Source organism: Mauremys reevesii, linkage group 3, assembly GCF_016161935.1.
Source record: "Mauremys reevesii isolate NIE-2019 linkage group 3, ASM1616193v1, whole genome shotgun sequence".
In the NCBI taxonomy this organism is placed as follows: domain Eukaryota; kingdom Metazoa; phylum Chordata; order Testudines; family Geoemydidae; genus Mauremys; species Mauremys reevesii.
In genome coordinates, this window is record NC_052625.1 from 1936962 (window position 1) to 1954338 (window position 17377).

The 17377-nt window shown below is 50.8% G+C and overlaps 1 protein-coding gene across 2 annotated transcripts in view; it reads right to left on the reverse strand.

Moving 5' to 3' along the window:
- Window positions 1-17377, reverse strand: part of SYNDIG1 (synapse differentiation inducing 1) — a 191574-nt gene that overhangs the window by 108443 nt on the left and 65754 nt on the right. Inside the window, exon 1 of one of the 2 annotated variants that reach the window (XM_039531019.1) lies at window positions 2528-2545. The exons of the other annotated variant lie outside the window; for it this stretch is intronic. The gene's annotated coding sequence lies outside the window, so the exon portion shown is untranslated. Of the gene's footprint in view, window positions 1-2527; window positions 2546-17377 lie in introns of those variants that run through there. 2 annotated transcript variants of the gene reach the window in all.

Consider the following 17377-nt stretch of genomic DNA (forward strand, 5'->3'; position numbering starts at 1 on the left):
GACCCCTGAGCTGGGGGACGGGAACTTGCATTTCTAAAAGAGGAGAACCAAATCCCAAATAAAAACAGCCACCAGCATGGTTCGACCTGTCTGCTCAGAGCGAGGGTAAGCTGAGCACACCAGGCAATGACTATGGACTGCTCACAATGCAGCCTTACACGTGAAATGCACAGTAGGGGAACTGGTGTGGCTGAGTGACTAGTACAGTGGACTAGAACTTGGACACCTGAATTCCGGTGCCCATCTTGCCACTGGCTTCCTGGGTGACCTTGGGCAAGTCACTTCATCAATCTGTCATTCAGTTTTCCCCATCTGTAAAATGGGAAGGATGGTAGGGACCTCCTTTGTAAAACACTTGGAGATCTACAGATAAGAGGTTTGTATTATTAAAGGGCAGAATGCAAACTCCTTACTCCCACCAGTGAGTAACTACTCACACGAGCAATCCCCCTGAAGTCTAGGGTGTTACTCATGTGAGTAACTACTCATCAAAGGGGATAAGGGCTTGCCAAGGAGTCTGCAAAGAGTCATGTCCATTTTCACACCAAGTGCTCATTTTAAGATTGTTCCCATTGTACATTTTAAGCTTCTGCCATCCCTGCCATTTAACCAATTAAATTCAGAAGGCTAAACAATTAATAGCAGGCCAGTGATTTCTTCCAAGGCCACTTCCTTGGAGTAGGTTCTAGCTTATTCCCTTTTAATCTGACTTCTCAGGAATAGTGGATGACTTGTTTTGGCTGGAACTTTATGTTCTGTACGTGGAGCAGAGCTGATGTAGCGTTCACCACTCTCTCCTGCACTTTCATCCTTCGCACCACCGCCCTCTCCATAGACATCAGGTCTGATCCCTGCTCTGTTTTACCACTTCCCCGCCAGCATCACTCCCTGGACACAAGCAGAACTGCCCCCTCCCTCACCACCAGAAAATTTGGGGTTTGGGATAAATGAAAAATTTTGCAGCAAATGTCTTGTTTCCTTGACAATTTTTCCTTTGAAAAAAATCAAACAGCAAAACCAAAAATTCTCAGCCAAAAATCTTCAGTTTTCAGTTGAAAAATGGAACAAAAAAAGTTTGTTGTTTTTTGATGAAAAGTAAAATTGTCCATGAGCGGAAAAAAAGAAAAAAAACAGAACTGCTTGTGTTTTGGGGGGTTGTTTTTTATAAAAACACAAACCCCAATATTGACCTGGGAAAACGGATAGGCATCCAAGCTTTGCTCTTTCAGAGAAGGAAAGAATCTGACCTTTTCCCTGTAAAAATACTAAGGCTTTCTAGAGATTTCAGGGATTTCCTATCGAAACCAATGGCTGGGGGGTGCCTAAACCCCCTAGTTAGTTTTGAAATTCTCATCTTAAGCCATTTTGTCCCAAGCTAATCAGCAGAAGCGGCTTCCCCAGCTGTGGGTAACGTCTCATCCAGTGTATTGTATTCACTTCAGAGTAATATGTTAACATTCCATCATCTAAGACTTCTGGGATAGATCAGCTCAATAATTTCAAATCATGACTTGACAAGTTCTCAGACTTGATAATCATTAATAACTGTTGTCATCTCACCACAAGAACCAGACAGTGACTTTGTAAGTTGATCTAAAAGCCAACCTGCAATAAACGCCAGCTTCTCCTTAGCCACAGAAAAAGCCCCCATTCCCTGCAAATCCACCCCTTTTGTCAGTTTCACCCATCAGTTGTGTCCTAGCTCTGGTGCACGGTCTGTACGATGCCCCTCACAACAAGGCCCCGATCTCTGGTGCTACCCCTAGGAACTATCAGAATACAGAAACTAACAAACAAGGACTTACTTTGTTACTTTACTTCAGGAACCTGCACTGCAGACTCACAGGAAAAGTTCCCACTAATCAGCGAGAGAGCTGTGTACTCAGTGAGCTCTGCTGTACAAGTCCATAAATCAGCATAGGCAATGCAGGGTGCAGCTGGCAAACCAGCATTACCCAGTCCACAGTGATTCATGCATCAGCTCCAAGGTTTGCAAACAAAAGGAGGGCTGCCCAGATCTCTCGGGTTGGGATATTGCACCCAACCTATCGGGCACATCAGGAATTTTCCAAAGTAGCTACCAATAAGATGACAGGCGAGTCATCGGCATTTCGAATGGGCCACATCTTCCGTTTGCTTAAAATCAGCAGCACTGGATTCAGTGGAGCTACCTGGATTCACACCAGCAGAAGATCGGTCCCAATGATATCGATGGCCCATGGCCTTATCTGGACAACATTTTCTGAAATCCAGGTACAGTAAGAACAATTCTAGCAAGTAAAGAGAAGAGTGACGTATAGTCATGGCTTGCCTGGTTTAATGTACATGAAGACTGGTATTCACACAGACAGGGCTGGCCTTGGAAATTTCTGGTGTGGGGGAGGTGGTTTTTTCCAATGAAAAGTCAAATATTGGAGGAAAACAGATGATTTCCATGAATATTTTTTATGACAGAAAAAAGTTTCAGTGGAAACATTTCCAACCAGCCTCCTGCTAAAGTTAGAGATTTTCCAACGCATAAACCCACCTGAATAAGGCCCTGCCACAGTGTTTCCACATTCAAGATGTTGCTTCTTAGCCGGATTCATAACTGCAGGCCTAGGAACTGAAGGGCTGCTCCTCGATTTGGTGGTGAGTCGGACAGGGCACCCTTTCCTTTGTGAAGGAACAGGGTGAAGATGAAATAAGGAACAGATGACAGAGCAAACTCCCAACAAAGATCACAGACATCCCGCAGCTATGGACTGACCTCAGACAGCTGGCAGCATGCCCAGACATGGAGGGAGCCAGGAGGAGTCATGCCCAAAGCATCCCTGTCCGAGGCCCTGGGTGCACAGCCGCTATCACTGTTGTGCACGGATGTGGGGTGGCTACAGAGACTAACGTCCACCTCGGACAGCACAGCTCTGGCCTGCGGGGACAGATCAAGAAACAGCAGACAGCTGCAGACATCAGGCACCGGTGGGGGACTAGTCTATAGCGCCGAATCAAAATAACGTAGCAGTTAAATACCAGCTCTCTGGGCCTTCCTCACCAGGACCACAGACCTCAACACGGGCAGCCTGGGAACAGTTAGGGGGTTGTTGCCCAGGAAGCTGAGAAAAATAGGTTTTAGTTCCCCTGCTTCCCTGTACCACCACATCATCCATGCTCCTCACCTCTCTCTTCGGTGACCCAGTCACACAGCACTTTGCTCTCCCCGAGTCTGCGCTTTGGAGATGGGCTTCGCAGTAAGCAGGCCTAGGATTTCCCACACAGTGTGCAGCCAGCCTGGGGGTGTGCCGCCATGTTAGTTAAAAATATCTACCACAATCTGCTCCTTTTCTCCCCTCTGCAGAAGACCTGGTTTGTCGTGTGTTTCATAGTCAAGCTAACCCAAAGCGCATTGCCAAGACGAGTAATGCTCGCAAGCTTAAGGAGCCACTGTATTTTCAGCAACAGCTCCCACTTGGCCTCACCAGCCAGACCCCTCTTACTGAGTGAGGGTGAGCTGGTCAGCATGCTGGGTTAATCTTTTTTTTGGGGGGGGCAGGGGGGAAACAGACCCAAAACACATCATTAGTTTGTAAACTTCCCGCTTGCTCATGTTCTCGATGACAGCCAAATGCAGAGCTGAAAGTGTCCCAGGGCACTGAAAACCTCACCTCTGGAACAAGTCTGGAATTAAGGACAGTGAAGCATCAGCATGGCACCCGCCTCTCACCAGTGCCCTTTCCAGTCAGCTGTGGCTGTGGTCTTTAAACAGGCCCAGCCCTGGTACCTGGCCCTACCCCCAGGGCTTCCACCACCCTCTTGGTCTGTTCTGACCCCAGCTGGGCATCTTAACAGCTCAGTTCCCCGTCCAGGGGTTTATTACTGTCAAACTGTAGGCCCTTCCCCCATGGCCTATGGTGGGGGACCCAGGGCCACCCACTACCCCAAGTGGCAGTCCAGGGACCCTAAGAATAGCAGCCACACACCACCATGTCCCTTTAATGAAGCTGCCTTCTATTCCCTGGGCCACTTCCCCATGGCCCCAGCCTTTACCAGGGCTTCCCCCTTACCTCAGGGCTATTCTGTGGCCCTGCCCAGCAGCCAGCCAGGAGCGCTCCCTTGCTCCCCCAGTCCCTGCCAGCACTGAGCTGTCCATGGTGCTGGTGCTGTTGTTCCCTTTGGCAGCCTGGAGCACCAGCTGCACTCTTCTCTTCTCCAGCAAGGAACTAACTGTCTCTAGCGCCTTTTTATATGGCCCTCCTGGGCCCTGATTGGCTGCTCCCTGCAGCCTCTCTGATTGGCTGCTTCCTCTGCAGCCACTGGAGCCTGCTCGGAGGACTTAGCTCAACTGCTTCTTTCCTGGGACGGGTGTGGCAGGACCCTGAGGCCTGCAGCAGGGGTCTCTGGGCCTAGTTCACCCCGCCCCATGCTGACACAGACACTGACCCAGTCAGAGAATCACAACCAGGGTTGGAAGGGACCTCAGGAGGTATCTAGTCCCACCCCCTGCTCAAAGCAGGACAGTCCAGACTATGGAGAAATTCTGGCCCCTTTGAAGTCAAAGGCAAAACTTCAATTGACTTCAGTGGAGACAGGATTCCACCCTAGAATTTTAGCCACTAGTAGCTCTCCACTTTCCAGGTCACCACTCTTTGGCACAGTCTCCCTCTCCGGCACCCTCCTCTCCCTCAAGCTGGAACAGATCCCCTTCATCCTCTCTCATGTGAACCACGGCCACCACCTCAGGGTCCCTGCAGCCCCCACCCATGCTGGTGTCACCCACTCACCCTCTCCAGGTCCCACCCAGTGACGCAGAAGTCAAGGGGCTCTTCCCCAGAGCTGCGGAGAGGTGTGAGTGAGGCTCAGACGGAGCCGTGTGTACAGAAGTCCTGCTGCCCTGACTCCCTTCCAGGACACAGGATTGTGCATCAGGGCTCCTGGCAGGGGAGTGAGATGCAGTGGTTAGAGTGGGGGTCAGAGTTCCTGGGTTCCTAGTCCCATTCCTGGGTGGGAATATTAACAGACAATATTCCCTTTTTAACAACAGCCCCCTGTAGGAAATACTGAGAGAAAATTGATGGGGAAAAATATCCAGACAATCCTGTGGCTAGGCAGTCAGGTTCTGGGATAAAATCTCCATTTCTGTGTGTTTATTATGGGTGAGGTCAGTGCATGATTTCTGTTGCCTTATATCCATCAGCACCTTGGTAACATCATCCTATATCCCCCCAGCTGCCTTCAAATCCCCTCTGCCCTGCAGAAAGAGGAAGGGTCTGGTTGGTGGACAGGACCTCAGTATCATCCATTTGTGCTCACCCTCCAGGACAAGCAGGAGCTGAAGGCTCCAGGTCTGTAGGACAGAAGGATAAAAATGTTCCTTTCCCAATCTGCCCCAGCTGCCCACCCCAGCAGCTACAAAACCACCCGAGCTCCTTCGCTACCCCTCACCAAACATAACACCTCTGTGTCAGGCATTTAGCACCCTCTGTCCCCACTAACAAATCCCCGAGAGCAGGGCTGTGATTTATATCACAACCCCCCCCACACTTGCCCTAAACCAATGCCCCATAACACTTATAATGGGGAGGTTCAGTCGGTAGCACCCCTCTGGTCACAAATATTCCCCAAAGTAACAAAAACCACTGCTCAGGTTAGGCGACAGAGCTACAGGTGAGTGTGGAGATGGGAGGTTACTTTAGAGATGAGACAGAGGGATTATAGATGGGATTAGATAGGATAAAGTTAATTATTTAAAGGGACAGAGGAATGACTGGATCAGTAGGTGGGGTAGAGAGAAGGATGGATGGATGGAGGGATCAGTAGGTGGGTAGAGAGAACGACTGATGGAAGGAAGGACGGAGGGATCAGTAGGTGAGTAGAGAGTGGGATGGATGGAGGGAGGGATGGAGGGATCAGTAGGTGGGTAGAGAGTGGGATGGATGGAGGGAGGGATGGAGGGATCAGTAGGTGGGTAGAGAGTGGGATGGTTGGAGGGAGGGATGGAGGGATCAGTAGGTGGGTAGAGAGAATGACGGATGGAGGGAGGGATGGATGGATGGATGACTGTCCTTCCTCATGTCTGGTCACTCCTGGACAAGCGTCCAATGAGCTGCTCCACGTTGTAAGGGGCTACTTCCTCCCATTGCACATAGAGCAGGGCAAACACTCCCACCCCACCTCTCCATACGGCCTCCTGTGGGGCTCAGCCCTCCCCCACTGGCTCTGCAGCCCCTCCTCCAGCTCCCAGCACTGCCCCCTCCCGGGCTGGGAAAGGTCGACTCACTGCTAGTGTCTCTTTGTGGCCAAACATGGCCTAGTAGCAATCTTTGCATCAGGTAACACACCTGCCCGTGGCTGTTCCACCTCCGGGGTTGCCCGCTGGTTCCTGGGGCTCGGCACTGCAGCAGGTCACTTGGAAGCCTCTCCCCGTCCATGAACAAACAGCAAGGGGCGTTCATGCAAATCAACAGAGTTAACAGGACACAAAGGCAGTAAGTCCCGCTCAGATGCATCAGGATCTCAGCAGCAGCCAGCTGGGCAGCACCCTTCATCAGGAGCGGAAGGTCTGTTGTCTGCTCTGGTCCGCCCAGCCATGAGCTGTTCTGCTCTCCTTTGAAACTCACCCTCCAGCTGGGGGCCCTTGTGGGGGTTGGGGGCAGGGTTGGCTGAACCCAGAGCCTCTCCTTCCGCCCTGGTTGTCCCACGTGGGGTTTGTATTGCCCTCCACAGGGGGAACGCACTATCTGTAGCCGCCATGGCGTTGTTCTCAGGACTATCCTGCAGCCTGTTGCTTCTGACCCTGCCATCTCCGTCACCTTCCTGCCCCCCGAGGAGCCGAGATGGCCATGGGGCTGCCCACCATGAACCTTCTCGCCACACCAGCATCTTCTTCCTAGGGAGACCCAGCCACGTGTGAATTGTTCAAATGGCCCCTTCCCTCGGGCATCCCCCGGCACAGGATTACACCTGCTGTAGCGTTGCCTTGGTGCCCAGCTAGGGCCATCTCCTCCTGGCGGGGGCGGAAATCTGCTGCTAGCTGGTGGGGGGAGGGTACCCACTGCTTGCAGGGCCAGCTCTCTGGCAGCAGTGGTGCCCGTCAGCGGTGGTATCTCCTGCCAATGGGCCTTGTGCTCTCCGGTGTTCTCTGGCCAAGGGGCCTGCCCTGTGCAGCGGGTGAGTGGCTCAGGGAGAGGGCCGGCCAGGCCCATCGTCTCCAGAAGCAGTAGGGCAGGCAGGACACAGGGAGCTGCCCCGGGGGGTCATTGCCGAGGAGGGTGATGGGGTCGGTCCCCTCCCTGTGCCTACAGGCCTGGAGGCAGCAGCTCCTCTGCTGTATGGACTCACCCTTGGAGGCATTGGCTTGTCCCAGGTCTTGTTGGGGGAAAGTCTCCATCCCACGGCTGGCCTGTGAGCAGCTGCAGGGCACCGCGGCCCCTGCCCTCCCTGGCCTGCTGGGAGCCACGGTGCACATCTACGGCTAAGCCGCCGCCAGGAGAAGCAGACCTGCTCTCTGGGATCGTACACCAGCGTCTTTGTGTTCCGCGGCCTGCCTCCTGGCCCCAGCCAGCAAAGCCCTGCGCCCTGGGGAAGAAATAGCACAGCTGTCGCTGGAGAACGGATGGAGGAGCCCCACCAACGCTGGGCTGGATTGGCCTAGGCCCCGTGCGACGTAGGTGTGGTGAGTGGAGTCACCGGCCCAGGGAGAGCGCCAGGGGGACACTGCACCTCACAGACGCCCCGCTGAGGCAGCTCCTCCCACAGCTCCCTGGAGTTGCTGCTGGTGGGGCACACAGTCCTTGAAAGAGGGCAGCAGATTGCCCACCGTGCCTGCAGCCAGCGGCATTGGCCTGTCTGTGGGTGGGGCTAGCCGTGGTTCTGCCCCCCGTTCCCACAGGGGCATAATGGGCACAGCCCCCGCCCTTCTCTGGACTCTGCAATTTGGGCAGGCGGGTGGATCCTTGCCAGCCCGACTCCGCGTGGAGGCTGTCAGGCCTCGTCGTGGGCTGTCCTTCGTAGGGCTGGGCTGGGGATCGCAAGGGTGACGTGCAGCTCCCCAGAGAAGGTGCCATGACTGGCACAGAGCCTTCCAGGCTGGCTCGGCTCCCCTGGCCAGAGCATGGCAGGGCAGGGAGCCAACGCTCTGCTCATTCCAGCCTCTCTCTGCCCACGTGCCAAGCTGGGGGGAATTCCACACAGCCCCGGCAGTCTGCTCTGCAGCGCTGCAGTTTGGACTCTGGGGCTATTGATATGGATGATGACATATTATTGTCGTTACCACTTTAATTAACAGCATCTGCAGTCACTCAAATCCGTTCGTTTTCCCCAACCTGTTGACGACGGCACACAGCAGTGCCAGTGACTCATTCGTGGCCCAGGTCCAGGGCTGGTGCCGGCGGGTTGTTAAAGCAACGAGGGTCTTAGTGGTGGCGTTTCCGCACGTGGCTGCTAATGGGAGGCAGACATGGTCCCAGTGCGGAGGTGTTCAAAGACACAAATGGGAGTCGGGCACCCAGCTGGCCTTGGCAATCATCCTTCCTACTCGATAAGGCACTGGGCTGGGGCCCGGGGCTCTACTCCTGTCTCTTCCACTGCCCTGCTGTGTGACCTTCACCACTCTGTGCCACTGCTTCCCATCCCATCCTTTGGCTGGCTGCTCTGTGGGGCAAGGACTGGTGCTCACTCTGTGTATGTGCAGCACCGAGCGCCATGGGGCCCTGATCTTGGTGCTACTGTCATACATATAAACACTAATAAATCCCTACCTCTCCCAGGGCTTTACGAAGGAGGTTAATAGCACTGCCTCATTGTACAGATGGAGAAACTGAGCCATGGAGAAGTGAAGTGACTTACCCGAGGTCACCCAGCAGGCCAGTGGCAGAGCTAAGCTTAGCTCATTCTTGTCCGCCATCCACAGGGCCAAATAACATCAATGGATCCTCACCAGTGAACTGAGATGAGACTCCGACCCCACTGTCTTTAACAGAATGCCATGTGCTGGGCCATGTGAAAATCTCCCAGGAGCAGAAGCAGCTCTGTCGGGGGGCTTGTTTTCAAACAGAGCTGATAAAAATGACATCAGGAGGAGTTAAATAAATAGCAAATCCAGCATTGGAGCTATTCTAGGAGTCATGTTTACTCAAAAGTCTCTTGAATAGAATCAAGACGCATGGCTTCTTTCTGGTTCTGTATATCACTGCTGCTTAAAAGTGTGTGTCGGGGGGGAAGAGTTAGGGGGCAGGAGAAGAGCTCCTGGCTTGTCCGGTCCAAGAGGAGTGGTTTCATCCTGGCTTTCCCATCATGCCACAAACAGGGGTGCAGTTAGCGCAGTTCAGAGCATGCCAGGCATGCTGAGAAAAAAGAAAATGCACGTTGTGCGCTGAACAATGTGTCTCGTACAGCCGCGATAAAGGGCCACATTGCAATACGGCTGCAAACGTTTGCAGTTAAATGAAAGCCACCAAATGTACTGTACGTGTGCGCCCTGTAAGACGGGGCTGAGGAGACTGACTTCCTTTGGAAAGTGCTGTGGGATCGACCATCGGAAAGCACCAGCTGGTGGTGTTATTTCTCCACAAACAGGTTCTCTAGATTTGGAGGCCAGATTTTCTGAAGTGCTCAGCAGCCACCTGCTCCCATCACTCTCAGCAGGAACTGCTGGGGGTTACACCCCTAAATCCAGCCACTGACTTGGGCTACTGATACCTAGTTCTTATCTAGCTCCTTTCATGAGTAGATCTCAAACCGCTTTACAAAGTGAAACTCAGCTCCCTTGAAAATTTTGCCCTGAAAATCTATTTATGCAGAAAAATGCCTGTGGACTTTCGTTTTATTTATGATCATTTTGTTCTTGCTATCAGGTCCTCTCAGCCCCAGCCCAACACCCTGCAAACACATTTATTCACACCCAGCTGCTGCTGGACGGTGCTGAAGAACTAATCAGCGAGTTATAGTCATGAACTCATTTTGCTTGATAAATCGCTGGCAGACAGACATAATTCTGTGCCCTGGTGTGCGGCATACAGGGCTGTGTTCTGACACAGTGCCAGCGTTCATCTGCCTCACAGATGCAAGGCAAGGGACGCAACATACCAAGAGCTTGTAAACAATTGGGTTGTGCTCAGTGGTCTGCTGGTGGATTTCCTCGTTTTCTTTCTGCTCAGTTCATTAGGGAGATGGCTCAATATTAGGGTGACAATCATGCAGAAATAAGGAGTCGTCACCCTGCTACACCGAAGCGTCGTTAAGAGCATTAGACGAGGATACGCTGGCTTGGGGAGGCAGATGTGGAGGGAGCATTAATATAAGCAAATTAGGGTTTCATCAATAAAACAGCCAATACAAATGGTGGCGGTTATTTTAAGAAGGAGCAGACTGGAGCTCTGAGGTGGTCCTGAGGGTCGTGCTCAGGGTCAGACTGGTCACCATATGCGGGTTGAGAAGGAATTTTCCCCCAGGTCAGATGGGCAGGGACTTAGGGGAGGGGTTGGCCTTCTTCTGCAGCATGGGGTGCAGATCCCTTACCAGGGTCAGCTGAGTCTTTCTCCCTCATCCAATGCTGCGCCCTGCAGGGGCCTTAGGCACTGGTGCACCTCCATCCTGCCTGTGGCATACAACAGTCTCCTGAAGCCTGGATAGCTGGTCTCATTCTGGCTGGTGGACTTGGGTGGGGATGGCTGGGTGGTGTGATCTGTGGTGGCCTCGTCTCACTTTATGCTCTGTGACTATGACTGAGAGTCTGGTGGTGAGAGAGGAGGACCGGGGCTCAGGACTTTGGAATTTTTTTCCAGTATGTCTGCGACTCAGCGTGATCATAGAGAAATCCAGCAGGCTTAGGCACTTACCCCTCATTATATTCAATGGGAATTTGGTGCCTAACTACCTCTGAGGATCTGGACGTTAGCCTCTCTTGTCTCTGTTTCCCCATCTGTGAAACAGGTCTCGTACCTGGTGTGGTATGGATCAGCCCACAAACAGTAATGAATATAGCCGTATCGCATCCATATGAGGCAGGGAGGCATTAGTAACCCCCTTTTAGAGATGGGGAAACTGAGGCACAGAGGGCTTTTTTTTTAAGTGATGTAACCAAGGTCACACACGGAGCCTGTAGCAGAGGCAAGAACCACATCTCCATCTCCAGAGTCTCAGTTTAGCGCTTAGCCTCCAGAACCCCCTTCCTTACAGACCCAGGCAAAGGTGCTTTGGTATCCCCACATGAACCCCATTATGGATGTACAAACAATAGCAATGGATTTATAATTATGATGTAAACAATGATTTATTACAATACATTGGTGTTCCATGTTTGCACATGAATTAGGTTGAGATCAGAAGACCAGGCCCCGGGCACAAGGGCACCTTGGTCCCCCCTAGTCTCTGCCTCTAGCACACGATAGTTTAGTCTCCCGAGGGCTGTACGACTTCAGCCTGACTGCGGCTATTACTGGATTTAATACAAGGGTAAGTGGGCGGGGTTGAGTGTCCTGTGATGTGCAGGCCATCAGACTCCAGGATCCGGTTGTCTCTTCTGGCCTTACACGCTGCGAAGGGAGGGTGTTCTGATAAAGCAGAGTAGAGCACCAAGAAGCCTGACTTTCATTTCTGGATTAGCCATGTCCTTCCTGTCCAGCCTTGGGCAAACTGCACATTTCCCAGCTAAAGGCTTGGCACAATTCAAATGTATTTCTTTTAAATCACTTTGAAGGATAATATCAAGGTTTCTTTTGAAGCATTTTTTTTAAAGGTTCACAGTTGTGGGAAATTTTAGGCTGGGTCAGACAACGTGGTTTGAGGCCAGACAATTTAATGACAGTGCATGTCCAGATTCCAGAGGTTCAGGCTTTATCACCTTTAAAACACACGTTTGCAGCTTCACATGGCAAAACATACAAAGTAAACAGCCTTAAATCAACTGCTAATAAATGATCAAGCAGCAGTTTTCTTACTTGGCCTGTCTGTCAAGTCTGTTTATTCTCTGTGGAAATATTTTTCGTCGGTCTGAGCGCGCACCATGAGATCGACGCTTATCAGCTTTTACAGATGACAATCTAATCCTTCCAAACCCACCCATCTGTAGACTAGAGATAATAACACTCCCAATCCACACACAGTTGATACACAGGAAGGCTTAGTTGAGGAATATATGTACAGCGTTTTACGATCCTTGGATGGAAGATGCTCTGTTAGTGCAATATTATTATTATGAAACAAGTGGAAGCTACAAATAGCATAGCACATTCTGATTACGTTGGTTATTTTTATTTTCTGCTTCCACTGAGTCCGGGCTTTCTTTTTTAACTTGCAAATTAATAATTATATTTTTTATTTCTGATGTAATTACCATGTCCGGGCTGTGTTATTCCATGGGCAGTCCACCAATGCCTGGAGGACCCAGTTGAGATCACGGCCCCGAAATGCTGGGTGCTGTGCAAACATCTGGTGAGAAACCTGTCCAAGAAAGCGAACATTGTAAAGAGATGAAACAGGGCGAACAGAGATGAAGGCTCAGCTCTTCAGAGGCGTGGAGTGAGTCATTGCTTAACACAACAGAGGGACAAGTTTGCCAAAACCCTTCACTAGAGTCCTGGCAGAGGCAGCTAAAAGAGCTGGGCATAGATCTGCCTACCCGCTTTGCAATTAGGACAACACATACTCATGCAATTACTTCATGTGACTGCAGTGAGGGAGAATTACATTTAAACTCTGCACCCAGCCCACAAATTTTACAGGAGCCAGACTTGTAATGGGAATGAAGCCCAGAAAGGAAAGGGATACAATCTTGCTAAAATTCCTTCATCCCGCTTATCTGGTCCCTCTCCCTGAGAAATTCAAAACCAGCCGTGGCTTCTTTAGAGGAAGGAAAGATAGTCCAAGTTAGCATGCTAGCTTAGTGCTTGTGAGACCTGAGTTCAAGTCCCTGCTCTGTCACAAACTCTCCATGTGTCCTCAGGCAGGTCACTTAGTCTCTGTGCCTCAGTTTCCCCATTTGTCCAATGGCAATATTAGCACTGCTCTGCTCGTAAAGATGGTGAGGTGTTCAGCTGCTCTGGTCACAGGGGCTTTATAAGTTCCTTAGGCAAAACCTTATCAAGAGTCACATGGAACTGCAAGGCTCTGTCGCCAATTGTTATGCTTGTCCAATCAGGGAAGGGCCATTGTACCATGTGATGTATGGGTCCAATCATAATGAACCAATGCAGCTCATATGATGCATATCAAGTCTTGAATGCTCATAGGGAACTGTTCGACCACTGAGTATAAAATCCTCATGCAAAATGTGAGGAAAGCTGGTGGAAAGAGTGAAGTGAGGAGCGGGAACATCAGCTATGCTGCACGTTCTCTGCACCCGTCCCCCCACTCTGCTTAGCCTGCAGAAGCCATGTCAGCAGCTGCACACCCCAGGGCCCATCTCCATGGCGGGCGCTGCCTGTAGCAGCTGTTTGGGGATAGGGCAGGAGCAGAGACAGAGGATCTAGCAATTTGCTGCTCCTCCAGTTCTTCCTCCCTGTGATGTGTGTGTGCAAAGGTCACAGGGGGAGGAGTAGCGACCGGGGAGCAGCTCCATGGTCTGGTAGGAGGATCCCTCCCCTCTGTGTCTACGGAGCCAGCACCCGGCTGAGTCACTCCCGTGGGGTGCTGAGAAGAAGATATTGTGTCCTAGGGTGCGGTTCTTCTGCACAGACTCTGGTGAGTGTGCCTTCACCAGGTCCTTTTATTTCAACTTCCCACCACCCTTTGCACAACAATTCTAGAGCAACAGACTACTCAGCCTTCGTCTACAATAGAGCTTTTGTTGGCAAAACTTCTGCCAGTCAGGGATGTGAAAAACAAACAAACCATCACACCCCGACTGGCATCAGTTTCACTGACCAAAGCGCTGGGGTGGACAGTGCTGTGGTGGCAGGGGATGCTCTCCCGCGCTGGCATGTAGCGGGAGCTGCAGCAGTACAGGTGTGCCGCTGTAAGTGTAGTGTAGACAGAGCCTTACAATGGTAAGCCAGTTTATGGCCCTCTCACCAGGGCCTGAGGGGAGGAGAAGTCTCCCTACTCTGAGCCTCAGCAAGGCAAGCCCTGTTCCTGCCTCTCCCGCCTTGTACTTCCTTCCTGTGCCTCTTATCTCACTGATTACCCCTGCCAGCTTTCTCTGGGGGAACTAATTAATATTGGAGTGATAAGAGTGCAGGCTGACCTGTTTGCACCCTGCACTCTGTCACATACAGGCTTCAGCACATCCAAACTCACCGGCTTTTCATTTGCATTAAACTCAGGCCTCAGCTGTGCTGGGCTATTAGCTAGCTGCACCAGCTCACGCCACGGTGTTGACAGGGTTTACACCTGTGCAACGCAACATGCACCAGTGCAACTTACTCCGGGTTCTGCACCAGCATAAATCATGTCTACACAAGGGGTTTGCGTCAGTGCAACTACATGCAGGTCTGGGATCCCAGTGCAGATACTGCCTTAAGCCTCCTTCTCCGTCTAAAGCTAGAGCTGTGCCCGATGGGACTGGGATGGCTGCGTGAGGGGCATATGCCACATCCAGGAGTGAATGCAGTTCATAATTCTGAGGTTCTACACCAGAGTTACAAACCGACCAGTCAACCACACGCTCATTTGGACCAGAAATACACAATCAGGACGCAGCAGAGATGGGGGGGGGAAGCCTGCAAACACAGCACAGTACTGTGTTAAACATAAACTACTAAAAAAATAAAGGGAAAGTTTAAAAAGAGATTTCACAAGGTAAAGGAAACTGTTTCTGTGCTTGTTTCATTTAAATTAAGATGGTTAAAAGCAGCATTTTGCTTCTGCATAGTAAAGTTTCAAAGCTGTCTTAAGTCAATGTTCAGTTGTAAACTTTTGAAAAACCAAGCAGAGTGTTTTGTTCAGAGCTACGAACAACCTCCATTGCCGAGGTGTTTGTAACTGAGGTTCTCCTGTATTGTACCCTACAACCTTGGACTGTAAGCTCTTGGGGGCAGAGCCCATCTCTTTGTGTTTGTACAGCATGTAATTAACTCTGGGCCCCTGCGTGCATGTCAGCCATGGGGATTGAACCTGGGAGGTCTGAAGCGGAAAGCACAAACATCTACTGCCTGAGCTCAAACACTCAACTCCAGTAGCCGAGGCTGTAGCAGGTTTATCAACCTCTGTGTTCCAGCCACCACTAGAGGGGGACAGAGTTCCACACGGAGTGGGAGTGGCTTATATGAGCAAATAAGGCCCCGAGGGAAAGACTGCAGCCCCCAAATGCCATCTAATATGAATAAATAATGCTAATGAGCTGGGAACTGCTGTTTAGACAGACTCCTACAGATTTATCACGGTAGCTACATTTTGCTGTTAAGGTGCCAAACGAATCTTTATAATAAAACCAGTAGAGTGAATTTTTTGCCATTCATTTCTTTTATAATGCAAATTGGCAAAATACCAGCAGTTAGAGACACTAATTCATTTTTCCAGGAATAACTGGATTGCCTAAAATCAAACCCCTCATGACACCGGAAAGTTTTAACAATGTGATGAATAATTAAAAATGAGAACAACTTCTATGAAAGCCTCCCACCTTGGCTATTCCACACCGAACGAGCTAGCTGAAACAGGGGTGCTTTGATATGAATTAATCATGACATGATCGTGGGTGTGCTGAGACGCTGACTGTAATTAGATGCCTAATTCATGGCATCACGCAGTAGCTGCACCTCAAAAGGCTGAAGACACTTTCTTAAAATTTCTCTACCTCCCTTCAGTACCAATACACACTTGTGTTAAGTCTGAGGCACACATCACATGGTGCTCTTGCAATAGCCTAAAATTCATGCCTAACAGTGTAGTTACCTTACGGAGGGGCTGGATAGAAATGATTACTGAACACATAAGTCACATATTCATTCATAGCTCGGGGCAGGGCTCTTTTCTGTCTTGCTTTACTAGGATTTCTGCACTGAGGCCCAGGGTCAGCAAAGCCCTTAAGAATGTGTTCAATGTACTATTGAAACCAGTGGGCCTTTAAAAGTGTGCTTAAGACCTTTGCTAAATTGGGACCTCCACCTGCTTCAATCCAATATTTGATTCATTGAAATATTAAGTGAATGGAAGATTTCTGAGTCCCTCCCTTTGCTTAGGCAAATAGTACCCCATTGCAAATAGTACCCCATCAGAGCTATTGCCAGTGAAAAGAGATGTCCCCTTACCAAATTATACCCAGAGTAATGTGGGGTGGGAACTACGGGTGCAGCCAAAGCAGGGTGTTGTTATTCAGCTCACCCATGCTGACAGAATGCACCGTTGTTGTGATTTTGCTGCAGCTTTAAGTGAAGCCGAATAAACTGCTCTGTTCTTCCAGAGAGGCCCCCGCCCCCACCAAATTACCGAGGGGTGGGGACTGGAGCAATGAAGGAGAATAACAATTTCAATTTGCACCTTCCACGGGCAGTAATTATTATGGTGGATGTTTTTTTTTAAAAATCCCCTATTAGATCAAAGAGCAGCTAAACATTTGCTTCAGAGGAACGTGCTGTGGATAAGTAATAGCTGTGTTCGTTAGAAAAGCTGAGTGTTTGATTCATGGGTTTACGGGTTTGTTTTAGTTATGGTACCGCTAATGATTTCTGGTTTTAATGGTGTAAGATAAGAACCTTTTGTGTCTTAATTCAGGCCTCTTCCAAGCTCTTAGTTAACAGATGAATAAAGACACATCACCGGTTATATTATTTTATCCAAGACTTGTTTAACCAGAGCTTACTGGGAGCTGAAGCCAGCTGTCTGATCTGCACAGAGCCCCGCCTTCCAAAAATGGAGAATGACCTCTGGCATATGTAGCCCACCCACATCTTTACATAACAACCGCCTTGGGCAAGTCACTTCCCCGCTCTGTGCCTTAGTTTCCCTGTCTGAGAAATGGGGGTCGTGGTGCTGACCTCCTTTGTAGAGTGGTTTGAACTGTGTGGCTGAAAAGAGGTAGGTATGATCATTATTACAAAGAGGACACCAGTAGCTTCTGGCGCTGTGTAAGGCCTGAGCACAGTTCTGTTGGGTACCCAGCTGCTGCCTGTATTGCTAGCTTCTAGGCCAGGGGTGGGCAAACTACGGCCCACGGGCCGGATCCAGCCGATGAGCCATTTTAAGCTGGCCTGCAAGCTCCTGCGGCTCCCAGAAGCAGGATCGGGGGCTGCTCCACGTGTAGGAGCCGGAGAAGGGACAGGCCACTGCTTCCGGGAGCCTCTTGAGGTAAGTGCCACTCGGACCCGGCACCTCTGAGCCTCTCCCCACGCCCCAACCCCCTGCCCCAGCCCTGATCCCCCTCCGCTCTCCAAACCCCTCGATCCCCGCACACAGCACCCTCCTGAACTCCAAACCTCTCAGCCCCAGCCCCACCCCAGAGCCCGCACCCCTCCCTGCACCAGCC